General features: G+C 36.9%; 1 pseudogene; it reads right to left on the minus strand.

The window, feature by feature from the left end:
* Positions 1-686: 686 nt before the first annotated feature.
* The window catches only part of LOC116077436, a 19,713-nt pseudogene continuing 15,337 nt past the window's right edge, over positions 687-5,062 (minus strand).

The raw sequence follows: 5,062 nt of genomic DNA on the forward strand, positions 1-5,062 counted from the left end.
ATGTAAACATTCTCTGTTGAAAACTTCTTATTTAACTTATGATTTGAATTTATGTATAAACTCTTGGTGAATTTTTTACTATGTGATCATGTATTTGGAAAGATGTACAAGTGCTAGGACAAAGAGATGAGAGAACCCATCCCCATTTCTTAGAGAAATTTCATAGGAAACTTTTTAGAAGAACTTAGAAATAAAGGCTGAAATCATTTTTTTTCAAAGTGTTCTTTTTTCTTTCTGCTACTTCAACTAGCAGGCTGTGAGTTAAAGCAGGGTGCAGTTCCTGTGGAGATACAAGAAAAGCTACTTTACTTAATCACTTGCTGTTTTAAGATGAGGTGCTAAATGCTAGAGACTGTAGCTTCTGGCCTCAGAGGAACTCAGGCAGGTCAGCTACAGTAGTAAAGTGACTTAGACTTAAGATAGGTAAATGTTCTATTATTAAACAGCAACTCTAAATATCTTATAAGACCAAGCCTTTCCCCTACTGACACTCCTCTCCCTCCACTGCCTCAGGAGAGAAGCAAGAAGAAAGAACAGTCAGGGCTGGCCCCCAGCCAAGATGTAAGATGTAAGATTAAGGTGATCTTCCTGAGAGGTGCATGACTAGTCAAATATTTCTGCTGTTGAAGAGATCACTGAACAGTTAAGAGCACTAGATTCTCTTCCAGAGGACTTTGAGTTGATCCTCAATGCTCCTGTGGCAGCTGATAATCATTAGTAACTTCATTTCCAAGTGAATCGGAAATTATCTTCTTTATGATTCCTACATGCCAATGGTACACAGCCATCCACTCAGGCAAACTACAATAGACATAAAATAGAAAAATTATTTCTGAAAAAGAAATTTAACAAGAAAACAGAAAACAATAAAGGTTAAGAATCGTAGTTTTTTTCTTATAGATCTTTAATTTATTAAAAAATCTTTTATTGTGTGTATACATATGTTTGGCTTCCATTTCTGTCCTGCACTGCTTATATGTCTGGTGCTTGTGGATAACAGAAGAGGGTTTTGGGTGCTGTAGAACTGGAGTTACAGACGGTTGTGAGCCAACATGTTGCTAAGAGCCATCAAGGTGAAGCTAAAAGCTAGTAGGTGATCTTCCTGAGATGGTTCTGCCATGGACTGTAAAGTTAATGATGCATTTGCTTCTTTAAACAAGGCTGAAGAGATTAAATTTGAGTAATGATTCTTGCTATTAATGTGCTTTTCCGGTTATTTTTAAATATACAACAATCGTTAGGTATTAACCCACCCTTTTGAGCAGATTTCTGCAGAGCAACAAAGATATACTGCCTTGTAGTGATGCTATATAGTCAAATAGATGATTTTTAAGTCTTAATAATGATTTCTAAGAAGTCCTAAAATTATATTAATAATTACTAAGATATGTTATACTAGAACTGTCATTAAGTTTTTTTCTGATATTAAAACTGCAATGAGAACTCTGGCAGTCTTCACATGTTACAAGTAAATTGCTTCCAAGATAGCAATCAGGCATCTTCAACTTCTATCACATTTCAAGAGGTTGTAAAACCACTGATTTAAGGTCATAAACAGAGAATGAATGATTGACTGTAGGTTCAAGGACAGAGCATCAAAAATTGACTGGGCTTATCTATACAAAACTTCAATAAAACCTTGGTCACAGAAATTATGGTTTTTAACTTTCAATGAACCGTTGAGCTTGTGACAGATAATGAGTGTTTAGCCAGATAATTATTCTTATTGGCAATGCATGTAAACATTTTCTGTGCTATACTTCTTATTCAATTTATGATTTGAAATTATATTAAACTTCTTGTTTACTTTTGTACAAAGAAAAGGATGCTTGGATAAACCATTTTATACTCTCCTAGGAAAGGTACAAAAGATGACTTTCATAGAAAACTTTTTAGAGGGAACTTAGAAACAAAGGTTAAAATCACTTTTTGAATACATGGACATATTTTTTAAAGTAAAATATGGATCCTGTAGTTCAATGAAAACTGTGGTCTAAGTCAAATTGATCAAAAGGAATAAGCAATGATGAATATTCACAAGCTAAACTTCAGAGCCATAACAATCAAAACAGAATGGTCATAGCAGACAGAGAAATTATAAATACATGGTTTAGAGGACATAGGTGCTGACTCCATCTGAAATGCTCTTCTGGACTAAAAGCCTTTTCCTGTCTATACTGTGAGTTGAAGGAACATGAACCAGTTTATTAAATGCTAATAGACTATGAAGAAGTGATGAGATAAAGATTACTTAGATGTTTAGAATCAAAAATAGAAATGAACACAGAGTCAGTGGAACCAGATACATCTGTGCATTTTGTAATTCAAAGAGTGGCTGCATATATTTGGTGATGAGATCCTAGTTAGCAGCAACTTCCTATGTATCTCATTAGATAGTGACTTGGTGCAGTATAATTTTCCCTAAACATTACATCAAATGAACAGAATTTGAATTTTTTTTTCTTTGAGACAGGGTTTCTCTGTGTAGCCCTGGCTGTCCTGGAACTCACTCTGTAGACCAGGCTGGCCTCAAACTCAGAAATCCGCCTGCCTCTACCTCCCAAGTGCTGGGATTAAAGGCATGTGCTACCACCGCCCGGCCAGAATTTTGATTTTTATCAGATAAAATCTTATACCATAATAAAGCCTGACAAATTGTTAAAATGTTATAATGGCTTCATAAATAAAATGATACACCAACACAAATTTACTCTATTGAATGTCAAATTTACAAAATGTTTAAGAAAGTTTATACATATTACTTTGGAATCTCTTCATCAGCACTCATAATTGAGAGAGGAAAGAAATTGTTTTGGAATCTAGTTGTCTAGTTGTCAAATTAATGAAATATGTGAATGATCTAAGTGGAAGAACTCACAAATTTAGATGTTATTGCAAACTTAATAAATAACCCAGAAGTAGCAGTGCATACAAGAGGAAGGCTATAAATCACCATATATATCAACATAAAAAAAAGATGACTACAGAACTCAGCCTAATATTGTGACATAAAGAAATAATAAACTATGGCATAAAATGTCAAGTTAAACTTCATATGTAAGTGTTCAGATGGCAAAGAACTATCAGGTTTCAAAACTAATGTTTAAAAAAACCCACAAACCCATGTCTAAAGAGGATAACAGGTTTTGAAGTATGTAAGGATTCCAAGTGCTTACTTTCAAAGGTGAGGATAGAAAATGTATTTTTTTATCAAAAGAAAAAGCTTGAAGGCCTGAAATGCTACCCTTTGCTGTTGTTCTGCTTTTGAGATTGGCTGTGTCACTCAGGCTCCTGGGTGCCAGGGTTACCATTGTACACCACTGCACCTGGCTCCTTTTTAACCCTTAAGCTTAGAGTGCTCTAGAGTAGTCCTCAGCCATGTGAGCCATAGAAGGTGCTGTGAAACAACACGGTACAGTGCTGGTCACTCCTTGTCTTCTGCCCAAGAATGTGAATTTTGGACATCCCCTTCCCCAGCACCCCTTGCAGTGAACTAATGCAGGTAATAGTTCAGAGTACTATGGACAGTGAGTTATGCACAGTACAGGCTTAGGAAAACACCTTACATCTTGAAAGCTGGGGCGTATTGATTTATGAACAATGTCAGTTGGAAAGGGAAAAGATATGTTCTAGCTCTGCCTGGTTAAGAGGTGACTGAAAGATCATAGTAGTAGGTATTTAAGAGGAGAAGTCTGTTGAATTTATTGTTGGCTGGTAGTCATTTGAGATGACAGAATGCTTGTTACCTCTATGAAATCAAAAATAAACTTGAATTTGAATTTATAATGTTTTTATCAGAATAACTTATTGTCACATAAAATCAAAAGTTAACTAAAAAAAAACCCAAAAAACCAAAAAACCCACAAACCAAATTTTAAGAAGGTTTTTTCTTCTAGCATATGTTTTGTTTCTAATGTGATGAAGTAAGTTCCTTTTGGCCTTAATAATATTATATAGCACTTGGGGGCAAAGATGATGCCTAAGAGTGACGTACTGGAAGCCAAGATAGAGAAGACTTCCATAGTCACCATGAGCTCCCCCTAGGTGCTCTGGTAGACAAGGAGGAAAGTGATCCAGACATTGCAGAACACAAGCATATGGAAAGCCAGAAACTTGGCTTCATTGAATGTGTCAGAAAGATTCCTGGAAAAGAAAGCTATAAAGTAGCTCCCTAGGATCAAGAATCCTAACTATCCCAGAGTACAATCAAAGGGAATAAATGAACCTTTGTTGCAAATGATGGTGATGTGTCCATGTTTTGAAGTGAGCATCTTTATCAATAAATGGAGGGGATGCTGCCAGACAAATTCCCAAAAGAACAACTTGGAGTGGGGTGCAGATGGGAATGATAAAATTATGGGGCCTTGATATTATCAGCTTCCTGTTCATTCTCCCTGGAGCAGTGATTTTGAAGACTAGAAGTATGGTGAGACTTTTGACCAGCAGAGTGGAAAGAGCCATAGAGAACAGAAGTTCAAATATGTTCTGTTGTAGACTACAGGTTAATGTGCTAGTGTGGCCAATGAACAATAGGCAACAGAGAAAATAAAGGATCACAGTGATAAGAAGGTTGTAACTGAGCATTGGCCTAGACAACAGCAGTATTTTTGTTCTTCAGAAAGATGACAAGAATAACAGCTATGAGTGAGAAGGAGCATGGGGGCATGGAGTTGAATGTCTTCACCAAGGGGTCATCTGTGGTGCAATGGAGTATGAGAGGAAGCTGGTAAGATCAAGTTAAGGCTTGGAGCTCTGGGAACCCTGAAGAGACAGTAGGAGCTTGCTTGTTCCTGGCACCAGGCCCCTGTCACATAGCCACAGTCTCCCCATAGAGAAGATTATGGACATCAGTCACATAGTGGCAGTTCCCCCAAGCCTCTCCTCATGTAGATGAGGCATCTCAGGTCAAGCACATAGGAAGCCCCTGTTGTCAGACCCAACCTACTCCAAAATTGTATATAATATCTTATCCAGAAGGGATAAAGGTGTGTGAGAATCCCAGACCTTAAGTTGTACTACAGAGCAATAGTGATAAAAACTGCATGGTATTGGCACAGTGACA

The sequence above is a fragment of the Mastomys coucha genome, unplaced genomic scaffold (assembly GCF_008632895.1).
Source record: "Mastomys coucha isolate ucsf_1 unplaced genomic scaffold, UCSF_Mcou_1 pScaffold5, whole genome shotgun sequence".
Classification (NCBI taxonomy): domain Eukaryota; kingdom Metazoa; phylum Chordata; class Mammalia; order Rodentia; family Muridae; genus Mastomys; species Mastomys coucha.